This window comes from Cygnus atratus, chromosome Z (assembly GCF_013377495.2).
Source record: "Cygnus atratus isolate AKBS03 ecotype Queensland, Australia chromosome Z, CAtr_DNAZoo_HiC_assembly, whole genome shotgun sequence".
Classification (NCBI taxonomy): Eukaryota; Metazoa; Chordata; class Aves; order Anseriformes; family Anatidae; genus Cygnus; species Cygnus atratus.
Window position 1 is genome coordinate 69107960 of NC_066396.1, and position 15654 is coordinate 69123613.

At 52.4% G+C, this 15654-nt stretch overlaps 1 protein-coding gene across 1 annotated transcript in view; it reads left to right on the plus strand.

The window, feature by feature from the left end:
• Positions 1–3745: 3745 nt before the first annotated feature.
• CORO2A (coronin 2A) overlaps positions 3746–15654 on the plus strand; it is a 51628-nt gene continuing 39719 nt past the window's right edge. The window contains exon 1 of the mRNA XM_035563002.2: positions 3746–3849. The gene's annotated coding sequence lies outside the window, so the exon portion shown is untranslated. The remainder of the gene's footprint in view (positions 3850–15654) is intronic.

Genomic DNA, 15654 nt, shown 5'->3' on the forward strand with positions numbered 1-15654 from the left:
AAGCACCAATGTGTTCAAGTGTAGCTTGTCCCTGATGGGAAAAACTGAAAGTAATTTTTAGTTGAACTCAGAAGGGAAGGACACCACAGGGTTGTTAGCAGTTTCTCTTCAGTTTTGTCTCAGTCTTGCTCCATGTGTGCATATGCTGAGGGCCATTTCCTCTGGTCATATTGCCACTCAAGTGTTTGTGGTGCTTCCTGCCTAAACTCTGGTGGAAACAGGAATATCTGCATGACCTCTGCAGACCGGCACCCCAGAGCTAGCTTATCGTCACAGGCCCTACGCCACTTCCCTTTTGCTCCACAAACTTTGGGGCTCCTGAACCTATGCACTCCGGTCACAAGATGCCAGCTGGGCCCAGAGGTAAGCACCAGTAAATCCTGTGGTGTTCTGAGCAGAGGTTACCTCTGCACCAAGTGCCCAAGGATAATTTGTGCTGCGACAGCCAACTGTTGTGGCTGGAAACAAGAGTTTGACCTGTTTGCACAGCCCGGTAGCTCCATCTGCCCGTGCTGGCACCTGTGAACAGAACGGGTTTCTTTCCACACCACAGTTAGCCCTGGCTTTGCTGTACACACATCACTACTTTTTAAATGAAGCCTTGTTTCAGCATTAATCTAAAACAGGAGATACCAGCTCCAGCCTTGAAAATAACAATTTAGATTTTTATTCATTTATTGTCCCAGAATGTGCAATTAATCTGTAGATCCGTTGCAGGACTTCGGGGCCACCACATTTATATGTTTTTGAGGGGACAGACAGTTGGGAAGGTGGCCAGCTACACAGAAATCCATTGCTGGCTCCCAAAGTCCCTGAGTAGATGCTGGGACGCTTCCCTTGTCCCCCCTCGCTGGCCCTGGTGGCATTGGGCTGGAAGGACTTTTGGTCTGAACCACCTTTACCTTCATGTGCTGCAGCTAAAGCCTGTGATTGCAAAAGTGTTAGCGCAGAGCAAAGACACTCGATCCACTCCTGTGTCCCAGCCTGCTGCCCTGGAGAGAGGCAAGCCCAGGAGGTTGTTCTGTGTCGGGTTAATGTTTATCCCAAGCTCGGGCTTCTCTTCTGGGAGAAGGACGGAGCAGAGGGAGAAGGCATTGCCCGTGAGGGAGCAACAACGCCCTGTCTGCAGGAGCTGTCCTCAGCGCTGAGCCCCCGCAGGCTGGGCAACCTCCTGCCACCATCACGGATTAATTAGGACCTCGGGCTGGCTCTCTGCCCCCTTCCCCTTCCCCTTCCCCTTCCCCTTCCCCTTCCCCTTCCCCTTCCCCTTCATCTATTTCCCAGTGCTCAGACCTCCCTAACATCAGCTCGCCGTGGCCTAGGGAAGTGTCAGGTGGAAGAAGACAAACCTCTTCCCCACAGCAGGGCCACAGTGGTGGAGCTGACGTAATTTAATCCCCTCAGAGGTAATTCCAGCCCTTTCCTGGAGTTCAGTGAGAGGCTGCGGGCCACGCTTAGAGGCTCAGTGATGAAACTACCTCTGCGCACTGCCCGCCCAGCCTCAGGAGCTCTGCAGAGAGGAAAGCTGCACACCCGGTCAATCAGTGGGGGACGAAGTACCACCAGCTGGCAAGCACTTTTGGAGTGAGGGGTCCCCTGTCCCGCCGCAGCCAGTGAGACAAAATTCCCATTTCTCCTTGTTATTAACCAACGGCTTCCTGCCAGCTGCAAAGTCTCACCTTGAGTTCCCAAAAAGTTCCCAAAAAGTTCCCTGGTGAGTCAGTTTCTGCTTGGGCGTTAGGCTTAATTTAATAACACAAACCTCCTTGTTGGTGTGTTCCGGTGCCAAGGTGGTAGGAAGCTTTGAGGTAGAGGTAATGTCCAAGATAAGTAGCATTAGAATTCAAGGTCCCTTGGGAAAAAACAATACCCAGCCCGACTTTAGAGCCTGCTGCTGAAAATATTTTTTCCCTTTTATACAGATTCTTTCAGTACAAAAGTATTGTTTTTGGCATTTTTAATTTTTTTTTTTTGTGTGTGTGGGGAGAAAAAGTTCCAAAAGCAGATTAAAACCAACAGATATTTTTTTGGTTCGTTTTCTGATAACTTTTTTCTTTTGCACGTTGAAAGGGAATGACAACACCACAGACTCTGAGAACTTTAACAGTTTTGACAATGCCACAGTGTTTAAAATCAGCCCCTGAAGCCCGTCCTACCCCTCCATGCCACCTGCCACCGCACCTGTGGCACAGCCAGTGTTGTTCAACTTCGCAGGGCTGAAAATAATTGCAGCAGGACAGGTTGGATCCAGGGAGGTTCTTGTTAAATGCGATGCTAATTGTGTATAACTAATGAGAGTCCACCCAAACCTACGCCAGGCCCCTTGTCCTCTGCTGGCTGGGATGCAGCTGTGGTTACACTAATCTGCTTTTTGCCTGATTTCTGGTGCGTAGGGATGTGGCACGGCAGGGTTACAAGACACGTTGCTCCGACTTTTGCTGTTGGATCCTGACAGAAACCACTAACAACAGCATTTTCTTTGGGGCTGCTGGATGCTCTTTAAAGAGCACAACAAGTGCTGTCCGAGGGTGCTCTTTGCCACCAGCCACCTCCGTGGACGCAGGATGTCAGTGGTGGTTGCTCAGCCAAGCCCCCGCTGTTGGATGACCTGCTGAGAAGTCCCAGGAAAGAAGATGGAGAGCAGAGCTCACCAAGGGCACTGCTGTGCAGTCCCTGCTGTGCAGGCACAAGCTGCAAAGGGGACGGGGCTGCAAAACCACCTAAACTAGCTCTGAGGAACTGGAAGAGGTGAAAGTGCGAGAACTCGTGGGTTCAGATAAAGACAGCTCGACAGGTCAAGCAGAAGCTGTGCGTGCAAGCAAAGCAAACCAAGGGATTTATTCACTGCTTCCTCTGGCAGGCAGGTGTCAGCCACTCCCAGGAGAGCAGGGCCCATCGTGCCTGGCAGTTCCTGGGGCAGACAAACGCCATCAGCCCCAGCGTCCCCAAATCCTCCTTCTTTAGCCCAGCTTTATTGCTGAGCATGACGCCACATGGCATGGGACATCCCTGTGGTCCATTCGGGCCAGCTGTCCTGGCTGTGTCCCCTCCCAGCTCCTGGTGCACCCACACTGTGAGAAACTGAGAAGTCCTTGGCTCTGTGTGAGCACTGCTCTGCAACAGCTAAAACATCGGTGTGTTATCAACGTTATTCTCATCCTAAATCCGAAACACAGCGCTGTGTGAGCCGCTACAAAGACAGTTAACTCTGTCCCAGCCAAAACCACGCCACCACCTGCTGCTACAGAAAACCCCCACGGCCAGCACAGCTAAATGCCTGCAGCGGGCTGGGCTGCAGTCAGTAGAAATCTGCCCCACCAGTAACCTCAAGCAAAGAGGTCTTTGTCCCCCTTTCAGTCCTGGGTGCAGGCTCAGCTGGGGCCCGAGTGAAAGGGAGCGGTGGGGATGGCGTGCGCACCAGCACCCGACCTGTCACACACTGCTCTGCAGTGCTGTGAGGATGCTGGGGGGCTCCAGAGACCTCCTCGTGGGCAGGGTGACCCGGGACAGCTGTTGCACGAGCGGCCACGCTGGGTGTGAGCAGCTGGACTCTTCCCCTTGCTCCTGCCCCGCACGGTGCTTCCCAGCACCCCCGGGGCAGGTGACAGCGGGGCCGTGACGCTCTGGGGGTGACCCCAAGGGGACCAGCCCCATCCCTCCCTCCCTCGCACGGCACCTCCCCGCTCCCACCGGGCACCCAGGGGTGCCAGCCGCCTAGCGGGGCGCGGCGTGGGGGGCGGGCCGGGGCGGGGAGTGGGCCGGGGCGGCGCGGCACGGCTCGGCACGGCTCGGCACGGCTCCCATGTGCACACCCTGCGGGCTGCCGGACCCCCGGCCGCCGGCGGCAAGGTAGGAGACCAGGGTGGGGGGCCGGGACACTCGTGGGGAGGGCGCTCCGCGGCACCTGCAGCATCCCCCGGCTCCCCCCCGGCACCGGGGGGTGCCCACGGGGGAACGGGGACCCTGGGCGGGGGGGGGGGGGTGGCGGCTCCGGTGCCGCGGTGCGGGGCTGCCGCCGGCCCCACCCGGCTTTGTGCGGAGCCGTCCCTTTGTGCTGGGGTCGGGGGGGTTTGGGGTGGGAGCCCGCAGGGCAGGGTGACAGCCACGCCGCCGGCTTCGGGGGCTGCGCTTTGAGCGCTGCCCCCTGCCGTGGGGAGCGTTTTGGTCCCGAGGCTGTGGCAGGGAGGAGGCAGGCCGGGGCGTGCGGCGGTGACAGCACTTTGCGAACAGGTCCCCACACCCCCCCACACCCCCCTCCCCACCGGTGGGCAGCGCCTCGCCGAGCATCCCTTGTTCACCCTGCGGGGAGCGGCGCCCTCCCTGCCTGGCTCTGGAGAGCAGAAAGAGAGCCCCGCAGCATCCTGGCCCCCTGCTCACTGACAGCCCCCGAGCAGGCGGTGTGCTCTCTGCAGTCCCCCCTAAAGGGAATTCGCCTGGACGGGCTGAACCACTTCTGGCCTCCTGGGTGCTGTAGGGAAGTGGTTTCTGCAGAGGTCTCAGGCAACCCTTGCGAGGGGTTGGATGTCGGTCGGCTTTTACCTTCCCAAGGCAGGCTCCCTGGAGGTTTAACAAAGGATAGGATCATCCTGCGTAGCCCTGTTGTTCCCTTTGTTCTGCCAGTGGCTGTGCCCTCTTTGGAGAGCTCTGATCCCTTGCGGTTTGATCGGAGATAGGGAGTGACTCATGGAGACACGCAGGGAGTTCACGTTTTGGTGTCTGCGTTTCAGGAAACTAAAGCAAGGGTTCAGGAGGCGAGATAGAGGTGAGTTGATTGCTCCTGAGAGACAAGGCGCGAAGGAGGTGTTTCCTTCGGTGCTGAGGTTGTTTGCTGGCTTAGCATCGTTGCAGACGAGCTGTTACTCCATCCGGGAGAGGTATTTCACGTTCGTTCGATCCATCAGGCCACAGCAGCAATTCGAGTCCCATCATCTGCCTTCGCCCGGGGAAACTGGAGGCGCAGGTACCGACGGGTGTTTGGACAAAGAGCCAGACAGCCCCGCCGCCTGCGCCACAGCTCTGCCTCGGGCTCCTCCTGCCCTCCCTTCCCGGGAGGCAGCGCAGCCCCGTGCGCCTGTGCCAGCTCGCGAGGGGCACAGAGGGAGGCTGCGTGGCTCACCTCGGTCCCACCGATCAGCCCGGCTCCCATCTGTGTCTCCACAGCAGGTGGATTTCCTGCCAGCGGCTCGGGGTATCTGGAGCCGAGATGGGTTTCTTGCTTTGTGCTCCCGAGTAAATTCTGCCTTCCTCTTGGATCGCTTGGTTTGTCCCCCCGTGAGCAGATTTCTTGGGGAACATTGCAGCGAGCGGACAACACTGCGAACTTTTCTGCGTCTGCTGAATTTGTTAGTGGCTGGATAGCGAGTGGACGGGGGATGCCTGGCTCCGTGGTGGGTTTCTGGGGGTTTGCTTCCCTGTGAGTCTCTAGGTGGCTTGGCACGGGGCCTGCTGCTGGATCGTGGGGCCTGCACCAGGGCCATCTTCACTTTCCTGTGGGATTTCTGGGCTGTCTGGTGCTGTCCGAAGGGGTGCAGGGGGCATGTAGGCAGAGATCTGAAAGCCCTGGGAAATGCCTGGAAGGGAAGGTGATGTTCAGCAGTGAGACACAGCTGCCTCGGAGGCAAGCTAAGGTGGATTTTGTGCTCTGTGTGGCCACGCAGGCTCCTCGTGTGTTGTGTTGTGTGCTCCTCCAATGTTTTTGTGTTACTTGCCCAGTGTGAACTCTTCGTCCCAGCCTGGTGGGCCCTGATTTCCACAGCAGGGACTTTGTTGGGGGTGGGGGAGACCTCATGGGATGTGGCATGGTGTGTGAGGGACCCTCCTGTGAAGAACCGGGGCGGAGGGAGGCCTGTCCCAGGACGGCTGCCCCCAGCAGTCCAGGCCCGATGCTCCACTCAAGCATCTCAGGGTACAAGGCAGGGCTGCAGGCGGCCTGCTCTCCCTCTGCCATGGCACGGACAGGCCGTGGCGAGGAGATTTCTCCTGGCTTCCTGCAGGTGCACGCGTGGCTGCGCTGGCTGCAGAGAGCTGGCTGGGGCAGGCAGCCCGCGGCTCGCGGCAATTAGGCCGGCGCGCCTTCTGCCCCTCCGCGGAAGAAACAGGAAAGACCTTGAGATCATCCGGGAGGCTGCGTGGGCCAGGGGGGTGCTGACACACGCAGGCTTGCGAGCGGGAGCCAAACTGGCCTAGTATTTCCAGGGATTTCCCCTTTGCGGTATGACAGGCTTGCCAGCAATTCTTCGTTTTGAAAATACACCCTACAGGGCTGTGTTAGGGTAATGCTGACGCTTACTATTCCCAAGGCGCTTTGAATAGGACTTTCTGACCCTCAGCCAGGCACAGCTCTTTCTAAAGTGCTGGGATGTGCCCACAGCAGGAACACCTTGCAGCTCCAAGCCCTGTTCCCCCTTTCCCTCCTGACCAGCTGCCCGCTTTATTTCACACCGCTTCACACTTTGTGGACCACAGCCCAGAGCTGGGCCTCTCGGTCTGTCCCTCTCCCTCTGGAGCATCCTTCGGGCCCTGGTTTGCACAAGGGTTTCTGTCCGGGCCGGAGGGATTCCGTGCTCTCTATCTCTGTGCCAGGAAGCACGGAGGCTCCCAGCTGCAAGGAGATGGCCTTCTGCTCACCGCCGTGTCTGCACTGCCTCCCTCCCTCGGTGGGACAAAGTCACCGAGGGAGATGATAAGGAAGGAGAAGCAGCAGAAACTCACGGCGTCTGTGGTATTTTTATGGCCGACTTCGAGGCAAAGTCCAGGGAACCCGATCAGATAACTCCCAGGGAAACAGGGGAGGCCGAACTCCATCCTGCTCCTGCTGCAGGAGGCAGCGCCGGGGGAGAGGCTCTCCCAGGAAGAGGAGGCGAGCCAAGGCCGCTGGGTCAGGGTTACACCTGTGAAAGCGAATACAAGACTGGCCTCCTGGCTGACAGTCAGAAAAACAGGCGCAGGCAGGAGCCAAGTACCGGGCCTACTCCCGAGAGCAGAAATTAGGCAGTCCTGGCTCTACAGATACCGTGGTTTTAACCCTCTGTGCTGCATGCCAGTGCAGAGGGCTGAAATCCTCCTTGGCAGGCTTGGAGAGCTTTGGATGCCATCGTGGCTTTTAGGTGAGCCATGGACAGCGTTGGTAGATGAGCACTTTTTTTTCTGACCTTGCCCTCACTGTGGTTTGACGAACGGCCTGATGCAGCAGGTGAATTTGGAGCATCTCCAAGCGTGGGACCGGCGTGGCAGATCTCCCCTGAAGCTGCCTGTCCTGCTCCAGCCGCACCCAGGGGTAATGTGGCCACAGAGCATGTTTGCCCATCTGCCCAAAGCACCCTTGAAGTGCTGCTTCCCGTGAGTCAAACCCCAAAAAACACAAAAGCTTAGGAAAGTGTAGCTGCCCTCGTGCCCGAGCTGCTGGCACAGCTGCTGCGCTCCTTTCTAAGGAACCTCGTATTGACGTTGTTGGAAACGCTGTCTGGTGACACGAAAGATGTCAGGAAGGACCGATATTCCTTGTCATCCTCCGGTTTCTTTCATTTGATCTGCCCCCTAAAAGGAGCCTGTGCTGGCAACAAAATTGCAGGGTAATAGGCACAGGAAACCCAGACAGCTCTTTAATTGCAGTAGACGGATAGAAGAAGTCAAAGATTGTCTTGCTAACATCTACTTAAATGTAATTAGTTTGCATTATTTTCCTCTGCCATTTTCTCTAATTTAATTTGAATACCAAAATACATACACAGAGGAACAAAAACAAAATCAGAATAGCATTGCTTCAAGTTCCTGTTCTCATAACATCTGGCTCCTCCTATGCATAGAGGCTTTTTTCCTCACAGTCAGGGAGGATCAGAGCCTCTCACCTCACCCCCTCCCACTCCAGTCGTGGTGGTGGCTCATGTTTCTCTTCGATTTTGCAGAGGTCTTGATGTCAGTAATTGATGCCTGAAGTCTTAATTGAAAAGATTGATTTTGCTAATGATAGCCTGGCATCTGACGTCTTCCACAGAAATCAATAGGAGTTTCAGTGCCCCACAGTTTTAGAAATCATGGCACTTGTTTAAAGGCTTAGCCGGGGTTTGAAGGGTTTGGCTTTATGGCCCCTTGCATCTATTTGAGACTTGTGCCACCTGCCATACATTAAGCCTTGTGCAGGGTCTGGTGCGGCCTGCCAAGCAAACAAATTCCCCAAACAAGCAATCCCAGCCCAACCCCTCTCTGAGAGGGGTAAATCCTCAAGTGGAAAGTCAACACTTTCATCTTTATTGGCATCCAGGTTGTGTTTTGGTGAGCCCTTGGTTTGCATGGAGAGTAAAAGACCTCAGAAATCTCCTGTATCTTTTTAGATAATGGATTCTTCAGTCTGATTGACAAACCAGAACAAGATCCAGTAGCTGGAGGCAGAAGTTATTATTTGGAAAAACTGAGAGGTAGTTGTGTTTTCAGCAGCAGAGAGGGCGAATCACGGGGAGAGCTTTACAGGATGATACATAGCTAGCAACTTGAACAAGGTGATTTTCTAAATAATGCCATCCAGCACAGACAGCAGCATTCTCTGGAAGTAGGCAACGTCCTGCAGAGGTCACACTCTGGTCAGAGTTATTAGCTGGACAGGGATGGCTAAAAGGATAGTTTGCTTGCTTGTAGCACCTCCACCTTGTGAGATTTTCATAATACACCTGGACATGGCCCTGAGCAATCTGACCTGATGCAGGGGCTTTGAGCAGGAGGTTGGGCTAAGGACCCTCAGAAGTCCCTAGCAGCCTAAATTTTTCTGTGGCTCTGTGAGTGCAGTAAAAGAGAAAACCTGGAAATGCTATTAGGGAACAAAGTTCCAAGGAGTTAAACCAAGAAAACCCATACTGGATCCCTATCTCCCTTGCATCTTTCTAAGTGTATTGCTGAGCGTTGAACTTGAGAGAGTGGCTGCAATCCCTACATTTCTGCCACAGCACATGCATCTGCTTGTGGGTCTGTCCACTGGATGGAGGCAAAATATCAAAGGGTTTCTGTCCTTGGGAATGTTGTGGTCATCCATTCTTTGAAACATTTCAAAGAATGTTTCAATAAACCTCTTGTTACTACTTTGGGGAGTCTCTTAGTGTTGAGCACTTGCTTTTGGTGCCCAGCCCTTTGTGGGCTGTTAGTGGAAGAGGACTTCTTAAGCTTAATCAAGAGTAGGTCTTTTTGATGTGTAAAGAGGGAACTGAAGCAGCAATTTTTTTACCTTCTCTTTCTTCCCATTCTGAGACGTCAGTGAAACTAAAGTCATTATCTTGTGCACAGTTTTGTCTATTTCTGAGGAGTTTTCAGGTGTCATTCTTCCTTCCCTGAAAGCATGACTTGCAACATGAATTTTTTTTTTGTGACTTCAAGATAGCTTGTAACTTATGTATTAAAATGGTATAGCAGTGTTTATACTCTTGTTTCTGCCTGTCTTGCAGTCAGGCTCAGTTGTGAGGGTTTGGAAGATCAATGGCACAGAGACCGTATGTGGCACCGAAGGGTTTTACAAGCCTGCCAGTGCTGCGGGGCTCTGCTGTCCCTGGCTGCCGGCAGTATGGGCAGATGACTGCCTGGTGTCTTTTGGTATGTACGTCTGGAAACCTGCAAGTGTCTTAAACTCCTGCAGAAAGACAAGTCTTTCAAAGGAATTTTGATATTTCTTTCTAAATGCTGAGCTCTTTCTGAAATCCCTCCCCTTTCTTAACTGCCATATCTGCCTGTGCCATTGCCTGCTCTCCTTCCTGTGCCTGGAGTTCCCTGGCATTGCAGGGCACCCCGCTTGTCCCACCTGCAGCCCTCAAGCCTGCTCAGGAACCTCTCTATGGGGCTGTTCCTGCTTGGTGTTGTCTCTCTCTGGGCAGACATGGGGACTGGACTCTCTTCTGGCTTTGAGCGGTCTGCAGAAGTTTCCTGGAGCCTGAAGACTTTCTCTGGTACTGAATAGCCTGAGACTACAGATACAATTCCATGAGTGCATTTAAGTTGCCCAGGGAACACTGCATACCCAGTCAGGTGCAGTGTTGCCCAGTGTGTCCTACCCAGTGTTTTTCTTCTCACTCTTCTTCACACAGACAGTCTTTGTTTCTGCTGCCTAAGGAAGCAAAATGGAATGGAAATCACATTCCAAGCTGCCTGGTCTGCATTATATCAGAAGTTCAAATGCTGCTTTAATTCACAGCCAGACTTCAAGGGCTGTGCAACCTTTCCTTTCCTTTCATTTCCTTTTTTTTTTTTTTCCTCCCTCAATCCCTTTTTCTCTCTCTCTCTCTCTCTCTTTTTTTTTTTTTTTCCTACTGGCACTTTGAGAAGATCAAATACTGTCTGGATACACCTCCTGTGCAGCCATGTCATGAATGCCTCATGCAATTCTAGCTTTCTGCAAGCTCATTGAGGACCGAGTAGTGCAGGAGAAAAGGCAGCACTGGGACAACTGTTTGCCTTGGAAAAGGTATGCCTGGGGAGGGATATGACATGTGGCCTTTGACATATGGTAGGATGATGGGATGGAGAGTTCAGATAGGGAGTGATTGTTCCTCTGTTTATCACTGCCCAGGAACTACAGTATACAGATAAACAGTGGAACTCATTGACACAGGATGTTGAGGATGTGGTTCAAGAAAAGCCATTAGATGAATCTGCAGGCGGAAAATCCATTAGGGCTGGCTAAACAGACAGATAAGCCTTTGGCTCAAAAAATCCCTAAGGCACAGATGCCCAGAGCTGACTCAAAGGCAGAGAAAAGATTGTTGGTATGGATATCAGTTAAGCTGGAGAAATAGGCTGGTTTGGAAAGTAGCAGCAGTAGAGAGAAAGAGAGGAAGCCTGTAGGGTGGAGCTTGGCTGGAGCGTGGAGTTTGTGCTCAGGGTGCTCCTCAGCTGGGAGGGCTGGAGAAAGGTGGTGCAGGAGGACAGAGCTGGAAAATGGTCAGAACTGGTGCCAGAGGAGATGTGCAAAGAGGTGGGCACAGGCAGGAGCGAAGCATGTAGGAAAAAAACTGCTATATGGGAAGAGAGGTTGGTATTCACTGCTGATAGATGGGAGGTGTGGAGAGGGGACTGGTCACAGAGGAGAGCAGTGGCTGGGTGGTGATGCTGAAGGAAGTGGTCAGAGGTGGAGTTACACCCAAAAACAATGTCAAAGAGAGCATTACTTGGAGGAGAGGAGGTCGAGAAAACAGTCACATCTGAAGATGGGCACGGCTGAAGGGCAAACAGAGAGGCATGTGCAAAAGTGTGCAGTGACTGAGTTCACCTAGGTCATCTCTGTGTTAACTACAGCCACGTCTACAGTGCAAAAGAAGTAGACCTGTGGCATGAAACAGGTGGTTCTGGGATCTTATATCCATAGGCACTTTAAAAGTGTTAATCTGACCTTGCTTGTCCCATCAGCAGATGGAGTTGTGATCCTGGAACACCCTTAGTTTCATCCAGAGTGCATATTGTCTGCATGCTGCAAGACTGCTTTGCAATGAAAGCTGGAGTGTGGTAAATGGCAGTGGTGAGAAGATTTGCTTCAAAAGTGTGCTCCCAGTCTGAACTGAACACTACTCCTGCACCTGCTCTAATGGTCAGAGTAATGCCACTGTTTTCCCAGGCACTGTGCATTTGCCAAGCCCGGTGGGTGAGTGAATGGGCACAGCATCTCGTTTCTCTGGCAGGGAAAACATAGGTAGCCCTCATACTTAGCCAGCATAAATCAAAGCTGGAGTGAGAACTGAAAAGAGCTAAAATGAACTGGCTACCTCTGCTCCTGATGGTGAATTGATTTTCAGACTTCAGATGTGGCAGAAGAGAGTCTTTGCATCTGTTACACCCGCCTTTGCCACGCACTCTTGCTGGCTTGTCATGCCTCAGATAAATGGGACCTACTGTTAGAGAGCTCAAAAGTGAGTTGGGAATTTTCCAGAGAACAGAGAGATGTCAGTTTTGATTTAATCAGACAGTCAAAGAGAAAAGCCTCAACTGAATTTTATATATTTTATAGATATAAAAAATATTTATTTTTATTTTTTATATAATGTTATATAATATATAATATGTATTATATTTATATATATATATTTATATATGTGTGTGTGTGTATATATATATTATATATAATACTTTGATTTAATCAGACAACAAAGAGAAAAGCCTCAACTGGAATAATAAATCAATTCCACAAGTACTGTGTATGTGTGGGAGAGCTCCCCCCACTTCTTTTTTCTTTGGCACCCTGAATGTTTTTCTATGCAGATGATGCTGTAAGGAAGGGGGAAGAACTCTGCACCTCTGGGCTTCAGAGAAGACCTCTGATGCTGCTGGCTGCCTTTCAAAGAACAAGATCCTGTTGTCATCATTCCCAGAGGGGCAGGGAACGTTTCCCTTTGCTGCTGGGTTATGACTTGGAAATCCGTGGCAGGTTCTTCTCTATTCTACTAGGTACCTGTATTTGTTGCTGCCAAACTGATTTACCAATAGTAGAATACAGTAGTATACAACTCCTGGAAGAGTTACAGAGCCAAACTGTTCTTGGCAGTGACCGTGTAACAAGAAAAAAAAGATGCTGGCTGCAGCTGGAGGGAAGTAGGTCAGACACTCGAGAAAGCTTCTTTCTCAGGACAGTGGTGCAGCTTTGGGATCAGGCAGGTGGGACCCTTCCTCCTTGGAAGGTTTCACATCTGCCCTAATTTAGGGCTGTGGACAGGTTTGCTGTGAAGCTGGATTGGAGACTCCCAGAGGGCAGGCCCTGTAGGCTGTCCCCTTGCATCTCCGCTTGTGCTTTCCTCATGTGCTAGGCTGCAAGACCTCTCCTGAACCCTCCTGCCTTCAAGTAAGGGCTGCATTTTCAGACATTCATCTGAAGTGTGTAGCCTACAAGCCCCCCTAGAACTCAGGAGAAACATCTGCACTTGCATTTCCACTGCCTCACCATCCCACTGGCCACTTCATGCTTCCTCATGCATCCAGGCCCTAGTGGCACCCATGGCTCTTTGGCTGCGCAGAAAAGATTCGGGAAGGTCTCTAACCTCTGGGACTCCTTTAGGCACTAACCAAGGCCTTGGGATTCCCTAAAGGTGGCCAAATCCCCCAAACCAGTGATTGCTTTGCTGCAGGGAAAGCCTTCTCTACTTGAGCAGACATGCCTGAAATAACCCATGTGCCACACGGTGTCTGCAAGCGTGCTTAGACCTCGCGATAAAGAGCAGTGGGTCTAGACATCCCTACCTTCTCAAACAATGTGGCAGGCTCCTGAGACCCAGCTGTGGCTTTTCAACAGGGAACTGAGCTGTGGCTCCTGAAGCTCAGAGGCCGTCCTGGCCTTGGACAGCAGGAAGCTTCTTCCTGTGAAACAGAAGAGCAAGAGCACAGTGTTTGGGTTTCAGGAGAAACTGCTGAGCTTGCAGAAGGTCAGATGATGAGTTTTTCAAGGCTGCCTTTCCGCCAAGAAATGTGGCAACGTCTCTTAAAGTTCATGCATTTCATCACTTCCTCTTTATGCTGAGTTTTTTGGTGGGGGTGAGGGGGCTTGGAGTTTTTATTGCTCTTTGAAACATGATTGTTGTATTTGCTTTTCTTTCATAACAGAGCAGGTCCTTGCCAGGGTAGAAAAGCCCTGTGAGGTGGAATTTGCCCTCTCATTGAATTCAGCAGCACATTAGTACTCACAAGGAAGCTGATAAGCAATAATATTTTCTTTGCTGCCCAGGTAACCAGCAAAGTGAAAGAGGGTATTGTCTCTGGAGAATGCAGGCAAGTTGGCTTTATCTTTCTGTTGGAGTACACAGGCTATCTTGGTAGGCTGGAGCTGAACCAGGGGAAGGAGGGGCTCCCTCTCCCAAGAGGCTGGGCTGGCCCCCTCCTCTGCCTCACTCAGATCGCCTCCTGCCTTCCTGGGAGCTCCGATAAGCGCAATGAAAATGATCTGAGTTTCGGGGTCACTTTGGTTCTTAAGGAATGTGTTCACTGGTGCCATTTGTCTCCTCAGTGCCACATCTTTCTTTTCTGTCAGAGCTTTCAGGGTAGGGGCACCACGTACAGCAAACATGGGACATCTGGTGAAGGGGGAGGTCGATCTGACAGAAAATGGGCTCGTCTTCACAGTCCCCTCTGGGATGCACAAACTGGCTTTGCATCAACGGAACAAAAGTGTCCTCTTGCTCTTTGGAGGGTGGGCCCTGCTCTTCAGCATGATTTCTGACTGATGTTGACTTAAAAATATTCATGAACCAACTTCTCCTGTGGCTCAGGGGAATTCATGTGCAGCCAGGCAGTATTTCACTCCCCATGCCTGAGGGAGAGGAGTGAGCTGCTAGGACGTGGTGCTCCAGGCATCGTTGGCAGCAGAGTGGCAGCGATGGTGCCACTGGGTGAATCATATCATTACTCAGGCTAGAAGTGATGCTTGTCTATAGTTATTTCTGGGAAGTCCAGTATCTGTCAACAGACCCTGTGTGGGCAATTCCCAGCCCCGTGGCCTCCTTTGCAACCTGCGGGCCGCATGGCCTGCTCGATGCCTCTCCATGGCCTTGAGGTAAACACAGCCCTTCTTGGGCCTGAGTGAAGATAAATGTCGACTTCTGCACCTGGTTTGCAGCAGCTCCCTGAAGCAGTGAAGGCTGTTCTTCGTGACATGGCTTCTCTTTACAATGTGCTGGGGGATCCTACCCGAAACAGTCTGAGCTTTCTTGTGGCAGCCTCTTGGTGGCTGCCTGAGGCTGTGGTCCCTGACAGTTTTTCATTTTGATTTCCTTCCTGCTTCTGGCCTCTGCTGCTAGCTGTGCTGGGATAACCCAGTTAAAAATAACCTGGCTGAGCTATTTCTGTGAGGCACATATGCTCCCTTGCCCATCTCCCTGCTCTACCAGCCTGACAGACGAGCACAACCACGGAGTAATACCAGGCGGTAGGGATGTGGAAATGCTGTGCCACCTTCAGGGAGCTTTCATCCTTGACCTCGCTGCGCATTTCTGCCTGCCTTGGGGAGTCCATTGGGGTTTCCACCGTGACTGAAGACAAATGCAGCTGAAAGCTCATCCAGGAAGGCTGTGCTTGGGATTTTGCTGTCTCTACAGTGCATTATAGAGAATGGTTTTGTTTCACTCTTGGCAGCCCTAGCCCATCCCTGGCCATATGTGCTTAAAATTATTTTGAAGTCTGCAGTACTTGGTGTACCTCCTACCGTGAATAAAATTTGCTCAGTATGTATTTTGCTAAGTCTGAGGCTTTGGTTATGTTCCTGGCCCTTGGCAGGCTGCCTGGGACCCCTCACTGGAAAGATGCTCTGAGGTGAGGTGGCACCAGCCGTGACTGTGTGTGCAGGGCTGCAGTGTGTTGCTGGTCTCCTCCTGTTCAGTATGGGCCAAGCCTCTGCGAAATGTTTTTCTTCCCTGGCTTAGTTTTATTTTAGGGGCGGAGGAGGGCAGGCAAAAGTGTTGGAACCACCTTCTGCTTGTGGTCCAAGCAGATGATGCCTCCTGCCAGGGACATGCGTGAGAGCTGGTGTCCTGCCTTGGCCAGTGTGCATCAGAAGCAAGGGGCAGGAGGGCCTTCTCCTGGGGCAGCTCTGCTCAGCAGGGCCGTGCTCAGCTGGTGGAGGGCTCAGGCCTCTCTGTTTTGTGAATGAGGAAACAGCTCACTTCCTTCTTGAGTAACTTCTTCACCCTCCACTTCATATACTCTGTG